Source organism: Callithrix jacchus, chromosome 1, assembly GCF_049354715.1.
Source record: "Callithrix jacchus isolate 240 chromosome 1, calJac240_pri, whole genome shotgun sequence".
Lineage (NCBI taxonomy): Eukaryota > Metazoa > Chordata > Mammalia > Primates > Cebidae > Callithrix > Callithrix jacchus.
The window spans coordinates 104,392,481-104,408,290 of record NC_133502.1 but is presented as its reverse complement, the minus strand read 5'-3'; the positions used below and the strand labels follow the sequence as shown (position 1 = coordinate 104,408,290).

The 15,810-nt window shown below is 40.4% G+C and overlaps 1 pseudogene; it reads left to right on the top strand.

Moving 5' to 3' along the window:
• Positions 1-13,067: 13,067 nt before the first annotated feature.
• On the top strand, positions 13,068-15,441 carry LOC100390555 (E3 ISG15--protein ligase HERC5 pseudogene; annotated as a pseudogene).
• The last annotated feature ends 369 nt before the right edge of the window (positions 15,442-15,810 follow it).

The following is a 15,810-nucleotide window of genomic DNA, read 5'->3' as shown; positions in this document are numbered from 1 at the left end:
GGTACATACCCAATCTGAATGTACCATCTATTTTGGTGGGAACTCTAACTGATAAAATAGTGGGTTTGGGAAACAGGATTCTCTTAGTCAACCAACATTGTCTGTTAGAGGTGCCAAACTCCCTGTGTGGGCAAGGCGGGTGGAGAGTGTCAGAGAAGGGTTCACAGAGGAGCTTATATTTGAGGAAGATTTCAAACAAGATGTAGAATTTCACCAAGTAGAAAAGGGGTCAGAGGTGGAAGAGATGTAGAACCTTCTAGAAAGAGGAATTGACATATGCAAGACTGTGGAGATATGAGGGAGTGTGGGAGAGTGGAGAGAAGACCATGAGGTGTGCATGGAGCATGCATCGCGAGAGTTAGCCTTTGGAGCTTTATCCTAAAGGAGTATAGCGTTTCCTTAAATGATTCACGGAAGGTGTGGCTTAAAGTGTGTGTGTGTGTGTGTGTGTGTGTGTGTGTATGTGTGTGTATGTGTGTGTGAGAGAGAGAGAGAGAGAGAGTGTCAGAGAGTCTTGCTCTGTCACCCTCACCCAGGTTGGAGTGCAGTGGCATGATCTTGGCTCACTGCAACCTCTGCCTCCCAGGTTCAAGCAATTTTCCTGCCTCAGCCCCCTGAGGAGCTAGGATTACAGGCACACACCATCATACCCAGCTAATTTTTGTGTTTTTAATAGAAACAGGGTTTTGCTATGTTGGCCAGACTGGTGTCAAACTCCTAATCTCAAGTGGTCTGCCCACCTCAGCCTCCCAAAGTGCTGGGAATACAGATATGAACCATCATGCCTTAAATTGTATTTTACAAAGATGATTCTGGCAACACCATGGAGGATTATTGGAGTAGCTTGAGAAACCATCTGGGAGAAACTTTAGGAAGTTTTCACAGTTTTTCTCCATCAGACACTAAAATCCTTAACTAAAAACAGCTTTCCCTGATGATCTTCTCCAGCGAAATGACCTCTTTCCCCAAAACAGTCACTCTATTATATTCTGCATTACAGAGTATTATAGTTATTGTTATACTATATTATTATAACACAATAGAATACAATAAATAGCTTACTACATTATTGACTCCATGGGGACAGGGACCATGTCTCCAATAATCTTTGTATTCTCAGTACATAGCATGGAGCTTGGCACACATTAAACACTCAATAACAGTTTATTGGACTGAATGTAGGGATTAGAATTGTCATCTACTGGTAAAAAAGACCCATTTTACATGCTGTGACTACAGCACATCTTGATTCCCACTATAGTAGTTATCTTTCTGATTGAAAGGAAGAAGGAAAAAAGGAGGAAGGGAAGGAGGAAGGGAGAGAAGAATGGAAGGGAGGAAAAGAGAAAGACAAGGAGGGAGGGAGGGAAGAAAAGGAGGAAGGAAAGGAGGGAGGACAGGATACAGGGAAGGAGGAAGGAAGAAAGAAGGAAGGGAGAGAGGGAAAATTTGGTTTCCTGAATGATGTGGATGAGAAAGGCAGTGATAGAGAGTTGAATAGGTTCCTACACATGATTCCAAAAAATCCCAAACTAAAAGGAACAGAAGTCAAGTTTTACTTTGGTTCAGTGAAACTGAAGGGGCAAAAATAGGCCAGGTAAAAACAATGGGTGTCCTAATTGCTTGCAGAAGGCTGGGTTATTCCTGCATGGGCTGGGGATTGCTGCCTGGAAGAAATCCTTTCTGAAACCACAAGAAAGGAAGGGAAACAGAACAGAAAGGAAACACAGGAAAGGCTGTACCTCGTCTTAAGCCGTGCCTGCCAGTCATCTGTAAGAGTTGCTGTTGGGCCGAGAGTGGTGGCTCATGCCTATAATCCCAGCACTTTGGGTGGCCGAGGCAGGAGGATCACCTGAGGTCAGGAGTTTGAGACTAGCCTGACCAACATGGAGAAACCTGGTCTCTACTAAAAATACAAAATTAGCCAGGCATGGTGGCAGGCACCTGTAATCCCAGCTACTCTAGAGGCTGAGGCAGGAGAATTGCTTGAACCCAGAAGGCTGAGGTTGCGGTGAGCTGAGATCATGCCATTGCACTCCAGTCTGGGCAACAAGAGCTTAACTTCCTCTCACCAAAAAAACCAAAACAAAACAGTTGCTGTGGGATAACAACAAGCATCCATTTTCCTTCAGTGATCTGGTAGGGGATAAAAGGCCCTTCTCTAAATCATTACCTTGATAATGTTGAAAACAACAATCTGATCAAATGTGGCCCTAGGAAAAAGTTTAGTAGGGGGAGAAATGAATCACATTTGGGAGAGTGACTTGAAAATAGTTTTTGGTGGTTATGAAAAATGCGTCCACAGATCACAAAACCTAGCATGTCAATAAAAACTCAACTCACTTGGACACCTACCAGAAAAAGGATTAAAGAATAGTTAAACCTATCTTTAAATCATTGGCTGTGATAGGGTCTTGGGAGTTCAAAAGAGAGTTTTTCAATAATTATGAGTATTCTAGCATAAGCCAGGCACTTGACATATTATCTCACCTAAGTCCTACAAAACACAGAGGCAGATACTATTATATTCATCTTATAAATGAGAAAACTGCGGCTTACAAAGATTAAGTAACCTGCCCTAGGTCACACAGAGAGTGATGGGGCTGGAATTTGGTCTCACTGTTTGTCTGATATCAGTGACTGTGAACGTGGCCTGATACTTTGATGCCTTCTATGCAACTTTCATGGTACTTGCATTTTCTGTATTTCCTCCCATTTCCCCCTATTCTGTGACTCAGCGTGCTTCCAGATGTTTTATTCTGTGAGAGGTTAGGCTTTATTCCCAATGAGAGCTTTGGTTGTGACTTTGCATCTTGAATTTTAAACCTTCCTTAAAGGAGAAAAATTGAAGTAATTAAGACTCGTGAATTATTCTTTGACATAATATAATTTTTCTTTCAGGCTTTTGGTATAGTTTAGATGATTTATTGTGTATTTGTCCTTTTAGGTATTTGTTTCAGGAATAAAAGAGTGACCCTTGTTACCTGGCCAGTGGTTTCATTCACCTCTTTTTGCTCTTCATCAAAAGCCCATGACTCATCTCAGGATGTGCTGGAATTGGAGAGCAAGTAAAACCCCCACTAAGTCCTGGTAAGAGCAGCTGGTTCTTTAATGTTTATCAGGAGTGAACTCGGAGCCTGGAGAAGTGTACATGTGCTCATCAGCAATCAGACAGGAGTTTCTTATTTCTTTTGGGTGCTGAAATGCAGGATTTCTTGCTGATGATAATAAATGTGGAGTACACCAACTCAGGGAGCCAGACTCTACAGCCTGAATTGCTAGGCTTCTCATGGGTATTATCCACAGCTTCTTGGGAGAACAGCAGCCTCTAGCCCTAGTGATGCAAAAGACTTCTATGCTTTACCTTGGAAAACTCCTCCTTTCTATGCTGTGGTCTACACACAGTTTCCAGCTTATTGGTGGAGGTAACATCTTACATAGCACCCTCTTTGCCTGTCTTGGCACAGGCTCCTATGTTCTCAATGCACCTTTGCCATTGTCTTCAGCCTGAAACCTGAATGCTAAGGTGTAATTCAGGTTGTCACAAGTCCTTAACCAACGGCTTAGGAGAATTTCTCCTGCAGTCTGGGTGTATAGCTGCTGCAGTATTAATTTCCTTGGGTGATTTCTTCCTTAGTACTTGGAACTTTCTTTGGTTATAGGGCTTATTGTATTATTTTAACATCGCTGGTGCAGTGTAGTGTGGAGGTAGCTAGAATGTGGCAAGAAATTGATAAATGTGTGCTGAATAAATGGCCCCCTTGCACAAGCCATTCTCCTTTTCCTTCCTTTGTCTGCTTCTTTGTTAAGTGTAGTAGAGGAGCTCTTGTATGTCGTCCCTCTTGCCAGGTTAAGGCAGGAAGCATGTGGAAGACACATATAACACAGTGGCTTACTATTTCCAAGTCCTCATGTAGCTGATTTCTAGTTACAGCATTAAACCTTGTCAATTGTCCTATGTGGTAGGTTTTTATTATCCTCTTTTGTTGCTTCCAAAATTTGGAAAAAGATTTGCTGTATGCAGCTTTCCATCAGCAAGACTTTGGGGACAAGTGCTGGCTGGGCTAACAAAGGGCCAACAGGATTAGTTAGCATGTTTGTGAAGTGGAGCCAGGAATTCAGTGGAGTGGGGAACAGGGGTGAGTAAGATAAATGTAAACCTGCCCTTCACTCCATCCCCAAACTCCCAGTGACTTTCAAGAGATAGTGAGTTTCTCATCTTACAAAAATGGTGATTTGCTGAAGTCTTCTTTTTACTTAATTTTTTTTACTAAAAAAAAAAAAAAAAAAAAGAACAGGGCAGCTCCCAAGAGGGACCTGTATTGGCATGGAGGAGGGGCAGCTCCCAGAAGGAGAGGGGCAACTGACCAGGCAGATAAACAATCAATCAGTGCCTTCCACTGCCCCATGTGCCTTTAGAATCAAAGAACCTGGCTTCCTACACTCTCAGAGTGGCCAGAGTAATAAGGCCCATGCATTGGCCAGAGTAATGACTCGGGAGCACCACCACCTTTGGGGGCCCTATGCCTATTTAGTTTTTTGTGCACAATAATCTATGTGATTCTGCAGATGATTCTAATATTAAAACAAATTTTTTAACTTTTAATTTTTGGGGTACATACTAGGTATATGTATTTATGGGGTACATGAGATACTTTGATACAGGCATATAATGCATAATAAACACATAATGAAGAATGGGGTATCCATCTCTCAAGCATTTATTCATTCAGCTGCAAATAATCCAATTATATTCTTAAATTTGTTATTTAAGTGTAACAGTATACTTAAAAGTATACTGTTAAGTTATTATTGACTGTAGTGACTATAGTCACCCTACTGTGGTATCAAATAGTAAATCTTGTTCATTCTTTCTAATTTTGTTGTACCTATTAACCATCCTTATCTCCTTGCAAGGCCCCCACTACCCTTCCCAACCTCGGATAACCATCTTGCTAAAATATTAAAAAATAAGATGACTGTTAAAAGCTCAGGCAAATTCAGGCAGCTAGCATTTGGGTTACAAGTAACGTCAATCAGAGAATAAGGCATTACTGTGACTCCAAAGGCATTTTCTTTCAGGCATGGACAAAGAAACTGAGCAGGCATGCACAGGTGTGACTGTGACACACCGGCACTATTTTCTTATATGCCTCATGAAAATCTTTTCCAATGTTCTCTCGTCACGTCCAAAACAACTGTTGTCTTTGGCAAGCCCTGATTTCTTTTTTGCTATTTAGTTGCTTTTAGTTTGATGGAGAGGAAAAATATTCAGAGAAGGATGGTGTGCAACTTCCGGAACCAAAAAGAAGCCAAATACCAGGTGTAAGTAAATGATGGTTTGAAGAACTGGAAAACTGGAATCTAAATAAATAGAAGGAATGCCCCATTACAAGTTCCTGTTTAGCAAAAACTGTTGCCTTGGAAAAAATCCAATCACCTTCCTAATTATCCTAAGTCTTTACGAGTGAAACACAGTATTCACATCAGGGGGCCTGTTACTACCTTCATCCCCCTTTATTCACCCGGCCTCCTAATCCTGGATTACATTTCAAACTGACAAAATGATTTTTCTAGCCACATTAGTGCAATAAACACAGAATTGTCTGCCATCAGGAGATACTTATATTCTTTTAGAAAAACAAGCAGGAAATGATAATGATGAAAACCATTTGAAAACTGAAGGGAAAAAACAAATAAATAAAAATAATAAAAATGTATTACTGCAGGCAATCCGTGAACTTGAGGGTGGGTGGGTAACAAAGGATTTCTGGCTTTGATTCATACCTTCAGAGAGGTTTCCTTAATGACTGCTCTTTTGTGTCGCCAAAGCCATGTTCATTTATCAGTCTGTGGTTAAATCCAAACCTATCAGGATGAAAATTCAAGGAGGATGAAGGTTAAGTGACAGACATCCTGACTTGGAAACTACAGAGTTGATAAATGTCTACAAAACTTGACTGTAAAGGCTGAGAGGGAAAAATCTCTCTCCACGAGGCACTAGAAAAAAAGAGGTGATTGGGTGGAGTTTGGGGGGGTGTAGAAGAATCTGATTGAAACACAAGGAGCATGTTTTATTTTAACAATGCATTTAATTAATTGTGAGTCAGAGGAAAATTCTGAACCGTGTCTCTCTCATATATCAATGCCGATAAATTTGAGGTGATAAGTATATTGTACCAAAAAAGCAAAGGCATTAATCATGGGGAAACAGGTTTTAATAAAAGAGTAAGATGTCTTTAGTAGTGTTGTTTTGCCCATCACTTTGTTCTTATTGGTACCTTTTCCTTTCTGACCTCAGGATGCTCAGTGGTCCTCACCATCTCCTCCCTTTCTCAAATGTATGTTTTTTCTCCTCTCTAAAGTGCCTCTTGTCTAGTTAATCTGGTTGATCTTGCCACATAGTGCAATGTCTGGCATGTAGTAGTGAGGCAGGAGAATAGGGTCTAGAGGCAGGGAAACTAAGGCAGATTCAGGCTGGCTTCCTAGCACTAAATATAAAGGAAAACTCCAAGTTTGTATGCCCAAGTAACAAAAGGACCAGAGGCTACTCCCTTTTGCAACCTCCCCTCTTTTCTGCGTAGCAAATGAAAATCTGAAAGTACCTCTGATTGGTCCCCTCCCACAACCAATCAGCTTGATTGCAGGCCAAGTCTTTGTTTGCATAGGAGTGTAAAGTCATAAGTTCACTTCAGCCTCTGATTGGTCACTTTCCACAACCAATCAGATGTTTGCATAGGATGTAACTTTGTAACTTTGCTTTATCCTCTGACTGGTCACCTCCCACAACCAATCAGACTGATGGTGGGAAGCACTACTTCATTTACATAGGGTGTGCACCAGGTAACCAATGGGAAACCTCCAGAGGGTATTTAAACCTCTAGAGGGTATTTAAAATTCTGTAACTGAGCCCTTGAGCTGCTGCTCCACTGGCTCCCACCTTGTGGAGTGTACTTTTCAATAAGTCTCTGCTTTTGTTGCTTCATTCTTTCTTTGCTTTGCTGTGCATTTGGTCCAATTCTGTGTTCAAAATGCCAAGAACCTGGACAATTTTCAGTCAATACCCCCTACCAGTAACAGTAGGTGCTCAATAAATGTTTGTTTAATTGAGTCAAATTGTATTTGGAGCTGCTGTCTTATAAACTGGCTGCCTCTGGTATGTTGTATATCCATGAGACCTCTTTTTACCATCCCTGGCTACTAAATTTGGTAAGGCAGTTAAGGGCTTGACTCTGGAATCAAACTCAGTGTGACCTCAGGTAAGTTACTTAACCTTTCTGGCTCCATTTTCTCCATTTGTAAAGTGAGGTTATAACAGTGCCTACCTTATAAGATGGTTATGAAAATGAACTGAGTTCATATGTATAAAAATTCTTAGAAGAGAAAATGGCTTTTCTGACAGAAATGGCACATGTAGATGAACATTTTCAGTACTGTAAAGGAATCAAAATCTGTAAATTCCTTAAAAGGTAAAAGTTACAAGTACCTATGGAAATTAGAGAAATGAAGAATTTGGCATGAGTGACATCTCTTTTCTCTACCCTCCATGTCCTTTTTTCTGGAATAAAAGCCATTTCAGAAAATACACTAAAACCATACTGAAGAGTAATTAGTACTTAACATTTAAAGTTTATATCCAAAAAGTATGTCTGCTGGGTCTAGCACATCACCTATGCATGGTGACTGCTTCCTCAGCAATATACATATAAAGAAAGTGACTTTCTGCTTCTAAGTGAATGGTAAGAATGATAAATCATGGGGAGGGTTTTACAACTAGTTCCTTTTTAGGGCCAATAGTGACATTTCGCTTTTATCTAATTCTTGGATTGAGTTCTGGTTTGGCTCACATTACTCTAGTGGATTCTCTCATTTTTCCCTTCTCCTAATTAAAGAGTATCTTATCCAAGGCAAAGACTAGACATTGAATCAGGGTGGCACTTTGGCATCAAAAGAATGAAAACCAAGCTTTTCGTTGCTAACATAATCCATTTTTTGCTGAGTGGGTAATTGTTTGGGGCCATTACTACTTCCTGTTCTACGATGGAAACTTGAAAGACAAATCTCTGGGAGAGGACCACATGTGGGTAAAGTAGAGCAAGATGCTGTGATAATAGTTTGGTGGAAGTGGCCACTGGGGAGAAAGAATTGGAAGAGTGACTCTGGCATGAGTCTCCCTGCAGACTCTTGGAGCCAGGGCTCTGCAATGGGTTGGGCTGTCTCCACCGCATGCCGTCACTGGAGACTGGCACTGTGGAACCTCATTTGTCTTGGGCAGAGGATTAAAGGATGTCCCCACCTACTTCTTTCTCATGGGATGCCTGGAGGCAGAACACCCCCGCAGACCTCATCTGGACAGAGGAGGGAGTGCCCTACTGAACATTAGTGGAAGGAATCGTGTTCTGCAACCTGTCACTCTCCCTTCAGTGTCCTCCTTAACAAAGGCCTGCAAATTTCCAGGCAAGGAAATATGCCTTTTGAAATGTCCTCTTTTTCTTTGCTTTCTCATGAGACTCTGTGCCTGTAAGTAGTTTGTCAGGCACAAAATTTCCTACAATGATTATCCAATATTCTGTTTTTATTTCCTTCACAAGCTTTATATTACTGTCTTGTATTCACTTCAGATCTTAGTATTTAGCTTATTTAGAGAGATAAACAAATATTATGATAATGGCAACAGCCAATAAACAAATGGTAATAACAGCAGAGGCCTAACTACAAGAATTAATTAACAAGAAACAGGCAACAGGCCCAGCTGTCTCGAGCAATTTTGAAGGCATAACTCGAAACATGGAAGACGTTCAAAGGAAGACTTAAGTGCAGGGAAAAACAGCACGTGCTGTTCACATGTACACTACAGATGTGAGCTTTGTTGGCAGCTTTTTTAACGTAAATCTGGTGTTGGTATTACAAGATCACATCAATTATGTCAAATTTAAAAATGCCACATGACACAAGAGACCTAGAGGGAGAAATTCCACTGGTAAAGACATTGAAGATAATTTTATTAGCTTAATCTTAGCATAATGTGATGTTTTGTTCTGCTGTCCAGTTGTGATGCTAAACCTATTTGTACTTTTGTGTAACACATGGTGTTATATTGAGACTTTTCCTATTTGCAGATAAACTCCCTTCACCTTCCAATTAAGAAGTAATGACACACGTATATTGAAAGGAAACTATTTATAAGTAGTATGACCATATCGTTGTTCATACCAGGTCACTTTTAACCATGAAAGAAGATGCTGTTAGTAATTATGCTGAGACAATAGGCAGAAATGAAAAAAGTCAGAATGTATAGTTCCTTGAATTAAAAGGCCAGAGTGGAGAGGCTAGATTTGCATCAATATTTAGAAGATAACAAAGGTTATCAGATTTCAACTTTATAGCTTACTGTGTTCTGGGAGAGATGACATCATTCATAGTACAGTCAATTTTATTATATTTAGTCACTTAAGAATGAGTAGTTAATGATATGTTTCTCTCCACTGCAGACTTTTCCTTGGTTCCTTGCAAAAATAGTTTAAAACAGTATTTATTTTTAAAATTGACAAAAATAATTTTTTCTTATCCTCTAGTGTTTATACACCTGATTTTATTTTCCTCCAACATTTTTTCCTCTTAATAGAGAGTACAGAATATGAGAGTTATTTTCCTCCTAACTTTCCAGCATACCTAATAGTGGCTGAGTGTCTCCCTGCAGTGGCATAGGGCTTGCACTCAGAACCTCAAGAATAATATCCTATACCTTCCAAAAATTACAGCAGCTGATTTCTGTGGAGGTGACAACCTATGGTGCTCTTTTCTGTTCAACCATCCATCCAGTTGTTCATTGATAAATGGGGTCAGGAAATCTCCTTTTTAGGTCCCCGAGAGCAATGCATAACATCAGAAAGCTTTGGCTTCTCTCTCATCTCACTGAATGCTGAATCCAAGCCATCAGCACACGATGACCTTCCACAGTTCAGGGAAACATCACTTGGTTAGGCTGAGACCCAATCTGTGCAATCCACTTAATAAAGAAGTAGAAATCTTCCCTCGATGCTGAATAGGTTCAGTTTGACCTTTCTATCTTGAACTTTGCTCTCTTTCATTATTTCGAATGGAAGCAGCATGGTAGACTGCACACAATTGCTGACCATCTTACAAATTGAGAGACATATGGCCTCTGAAATATCGTGGAAGGACTACTCACGATGACAGATAATTTTCTGTTGGCTACTCTTTCCCAGAGCAATTTGATAGTGCTGACTTTTTGATGCACCTGGAAATACTTCTCATCTAAACTTCAATCCTAACTAACCCCGTGCCCCATGCTGTACCTTGAGACTTCTTCTAGGGCTTTGTCTCCAAGGGCCACCTTTTCAAAGAAGCTGTCCTCTTGGCTGGAGAGAGAAAATTCTATGACTTCCTTTTTAGACTTCTTGACAGCTAAAAACAGCAAGGGAACATTCAAACTTAGACATAAATAATTTAACAAGGATTTTTCTCGAGTTTCATAACCAATATTAGTTTTTTTCTCTTTCTTGTCGCTGCTCCTGTATCCTTTACTGGGAGGAATAACCTTCCCCTTATACCTGCCATTGACTTGATCTGGTACACATTTGGGGCAGCAGCAAAGAGAAATTGATGATAACCTCACTGGCTACAACCTTGTATGCCCCCCACCCCAAATCCTTATAGAATTCTCCTTCCATTTTTATGTTAGGTGTCACAGGGTTTGATTTTTTTCTATTAAAAAAAAATTTAATGCTTTATTACAGTGTGTTACTGGAAACATTTTCCTCCCAATGAAAAAGCCATGATTGTAATAAAGCAGGTCTGACACAATTTTCATGAAGGTTCTTCTGTACTGGGGCTGGGCCTCAGTTATTAGATCTCTGCCAGTTCTTTCTTTGTGACATTAGTAACATGGGTAACCAAATATATTCCCTCTCACCTTTTGAATTGCTTTTTATAGTTAACAGGTTAATGAAATATAAATTATTATAAAAATGTGGGTATGGGAGCCAAGAGGAAGAATAGAAACTGCCTTCATTTCATCAATCTGCAATGAATTCTTTCCTTTTATAGATTACCTGTCAACTCAAGCATCATTAAAAAATTCTGCATGACTCAGAAAGATTTTGAACTAATTCTTTAAAAGGAAGGTTCACTTCTTGGAAAGGGAGACTATAATTTCATGCATTTTCTATTTCATAGACCTCAGAGTTGCCTAATTTTTTCTTTTCTTTTTTCCTTCATTCCCTTCTTCTTTTCCTTTCCTCCTCTTTTTATCTTCTTCCTCTTTTCCCTCCTTGATTCATGACTGATATCCTGCTTTATGCCAGAAATTCGACTTAGTATAACAAGGGGATGGGGTGTGAATACAAGGATCAGAAGTCTACAGTGCTGCCGCTCATGAGCTGTCAAGAGAATGAGTGAAAAACAAAGATGTAGTTGTGTCAAATGCAATCCTAGAAGCCAGGGCACCACGGGTGCTCAGAGCAAGGGCTGGAAGAGGAGGGCAAACTTTGTCCCACATTGGGGCTATTCTTGCTGAGAAGGTGACTTTTGAGATGGATTTTGATTGAAGAGTAGGAGCTACCAAACGTTGAGAGACAGAGTTAAAGAAGAGGAAGCTGTTATGGTTAACCGATGCAGCAAGAGAAAATGTTGCTGAGTGAGAGCAATGTAACATTTAAGAAGAGGCAACTTGGAATGCTGGGGGAATTTCTAGAGAAAGGAGGAGCAGGGCAAAGGAATGTTTTTTAGATTGAGGGGCACACTAATAGTATTTTAAGTCATTGCCGATGCTTACGACAATCAGGAAAAGTTGCTATACTTATAAACATTTCAGTCCAGAGGGAATTGAGACTTGCAGTTAAGTGCTTCACCCAAAGTCATAGACCTATTAAATGGCAGAGCCAGGACTCAATTTTTCATGACTCCCTAACCAGTACTCATCTGGTACACCAGTACAACAGGAAGCAGGGTCCTGGAAGGGCGAGAACATATCTTTAAAAGTCATTTATGGCATCAGGTGGCAAACTGACTCCAAATCAGCATAACACCGAGCTCTAGGAGCTCACTATTTCCAAAACACTCAGAGCTAACAGATCACCAGCTTTGCAGCCTCATCTCTCTGGCTTGCGTAAGATACCTCGAATTTATCTGGTATGTGCTAGACAAGGAAGGCAGGTAGAATTTTCTGAGGCCATCTGAATGTCATGTTAGTGGATCTTGTCAGGGCTGAGTAGCTGATGCTGGGGAGGAAAATAACTTCCAAACATTAATTTGTTAACACAGAAAACATTGCGTTAGCACTCATACACATATCCACCAGGGGCTGGAGGAGTGCCTTTCTCCATATATTTGTCAATCAAGGGCTCAGGTGGAGAGAGATCACACCATCGTCTTAGGACACTGACTTTTCAACATTGCATGTTGGGATTTGCTTCATCAAGACAAGGATGTGCTGGGAGGTGAGAGTGGGTACGTAAGTGCTTTGGGCTGGAAGTGATGCACATCACTTCTGCTCACATTTTATTATATATAACCAGTCATATGGTCACAGGACTTCAAAGGAGTGAGGGATTGTAATCCTCAGTATACATGGAAGGAAAAGATTGGTATGCATGTGGGATGTCTGCCACACGGGTCTAGAAATGCTCCAATGTATTTCCTCTAAGACTTTAAGGTATAATCAAAAATCAATGCTAGATGCCTCTAGAGCTGTTGCTGTTCCTGTTTCTATTTACTTTTTGCTCTCTCTAATACAGTAGTCACTAGCCATGTGTAGCTTTTAAAATAAGAATAAAATAAAATAAAACATTTAGTTCTTCAGTTGCACTGCATTTCAAGTGCTCCATAGCCACTTACATATCCACCAGGGGTCCGCTAGCATCCACCATTATGGAAAATACAGATGTAAAATAGTTCTATCATTGCCAAAAGCTCTGTTGGACAGTGATGTCTGAGGGTCAGCAAACTTTTCTGTAAAAGGTCAAATAGCAAATATTTTAGACTTTGCAGGACAAACAGTCTCTGTTACAGCTACTCAACTCTGCTATTATAGTGTGAAAAAGTCCATGGGCAATATGTAAGCAAATAGGCATAGTTGTGTTCTAATAAAACTTAATTTAAAAATGCAGGCAGCAGATCTGCTACTCCCTGGAGTGCCTGGCGGTCCTGGAGTGCAGTGGGGTGGGCATCCAGGTTCACCAGCTGGTCATGGGGAGCTACAATGCCCTGACGCCAAAGTGCATTAAGTTAGGAAAAAAGAAATGATGATACATTCCATGTGCCAAGGAGAAGACCACATGCTGATTCTCTCATCAGATGGAAAACCATTTGAGTACGACAACTATAGCATGAAACACCTAAGGTCTGATAGCATTTTGTAAGAAAAAAATATATAATTCAGGTCACATGTGGAGATTATCATGCACTCTCAAAAGGTGATGAGCTTTTTGCCTGAGGACAGAATCGGCATGTGCAGCTTGGAGTTGGAAGGAAATTTCCCTCAACCACCACACCACAGATTGTGGAACACCCCACAGGGGTACCCTTGGCCCAGATTTCTGCCGGAGAAGCCCACAGCATGGCCTTATCCGTGTCTGGCAACATTTAGTCATGGGGGAAAATGAATTTGGACAACTAGGCCTGGGCCACACTGAGAGTAAAGATTCTCCTTCCCTTATTGAAGCATTAGACAATCAGAAAGTTGAGTTTCTCGCTTGTGGTGGCTCTCATACTGCCCTACTCACACAGGATGGGCTGCTACTTACTTTTGGTGCTGAAAAACATGGGCAGCTTGGTCACAGTTCAACACAGGATGAGCTAAGACCCTGTTCTGTGGCTGAACTTGCTGGGAATAAAGTGACTCAGATAGCATGTGGAAGGTGGCATACATTTGCCTATGTTTCTGATTTGGGAAAGGTCTTTTCCTTTGGCTCTGGAAAAGAAGGATGACTGGGAGACAGTGGAACGTGTGACCAGCTGATAATGCTTCCCGTGAAAGTATTATCAAATCAAGAACTCAAACTTGAAAGCCATACCACAGAAAATGGTTTAATAATGATTGTTGGAGGGAATCAAAGCATTTTGCTCTGGATAAAGAAAGAGAATTCCTATGTTAATCTGAGGAGGACAATTCCTACACTGAATGAGGGGACTGTAAAGAGATGAATTGCTGATGTGGAGACTAAATGGTGGCAGAGCACAGAAAGGGAAATCCAAGAGATATTTTCATCTCCTGCTTATCTAACTGTAAGTTGTTTAAGGAAAAGAAGAACTATAGAAATGCTGCCTGCTAATTTGGACTTAAATGAAGCAAGGAACATCTTCAAGGTGTTAATCCAAAAGGACTGGATTACTAATATGATAACCACCTGCCTCAAAGGTAATCTGCTCAAAAGATTTCCATTTCATTCTCCACAACAAGAAGCTCTAGACATTTTCTTCCTTGTCCCAGAATGTCCCGTGATGCACAATTCTAACAACTGGGAGAGGCTTGTGGTTCCATTTGCAAAGGTTGTTTGTAAAATGAGCGACCGGTCTTCACTGGTTCTGGAAGAGTATTGGGCAACTGTGCAAAATCCGCTTTCGGCAAACTGGTCCAGATGTTTAAAACATAAAAGCAGTTTATGCTAGTTGGATTACTGAGAGAATGGTAATGTTCAAGCTCTCCTCCTAGAAATATTGAAGAAGGTGCACAGGATAAACCAGATGAAATGTCAACTGCCTGAAAGTGTTTTCCGAGTAGACAACTCTTGAACCATCTCAATTTTTTGTAGAAGTCTACAGAAGGTACTTGTGGAAAATGACTGCAGACACTTCAGAAAATGTAGAATGCTTTTTCATATTCAGTCACTCTCCATTTATCTTTAATAATCTGTCAAAAATTACTACATACAGACACACTTTTAAAAATACAGGGTAAAAAACATAAAGCTTGTTTAAGGTTGGCAGCAAGTGAGGAAGAGAGTCTGAATTCGCTTTGCTGCCCACGTTTAATCTAACAGTCAGAAGCAATCACTTGATCGAGACTGTTTTGAATCAGCTAAGTCAATTTGAGAATGAAGACCTGAGGAAAGAGTTAGGGTTTTCATTTCATGGAGAAAACGGGTATGACCTCGGAGGAGTAAGGACAGAGTTCTTCTATTGTCTGTTTGAAGAGATGACCCAGCCAGAACGTGGGATGTTCATATATCCTGAGAGGCTTCCTGCATGTGTTTTCTGGTCAGGCCTAAATTTGAGAAGAAGAGATACTTCTCCTTTGGGGTTCAATATGGACTTTCCCTGTTCAATTGCCATGTTGCCAGCCTCCCTTTCCCACTGGCACTGTTGAAGAAACCTTGGGACCAGATGCTATCATTGGAAGACTTAAAAGAACTCAGTCCTGATTTCGGAAAGTAAGTAAAGACAGTTCCTGAGAAAGAACTCTATCTAACATATATTTAGGCGAATATTGAAATACACATACTTCATAATACTTTCATGTTCAACAGCAGCATTTTAGGTACTTTAGACCAGTTTTAAGTCTGACAAGAATTGTTGGATAATAGTTTCATTTTCTAAAATTAAGAATGTTGGTTATTCCCATACCTAGTCTTCAATGTTTGCATTAATCTTTTGACTTTTTCTGTGTAGAAACAGTCATGCACAGAGCACAGGTTACACTTTGGTGCAAAATCTGCTAGTGATGTTTTTATTCAGTGCTGTTTAGTGTCATACCTTTAAAATGGAAACTTATTTCTAAGTTAAGAGACAAGCCACTGCCTCACAAAAAATGGCAACACTAGAAGGGTTTTAATATCCCTGCTGTGTAAA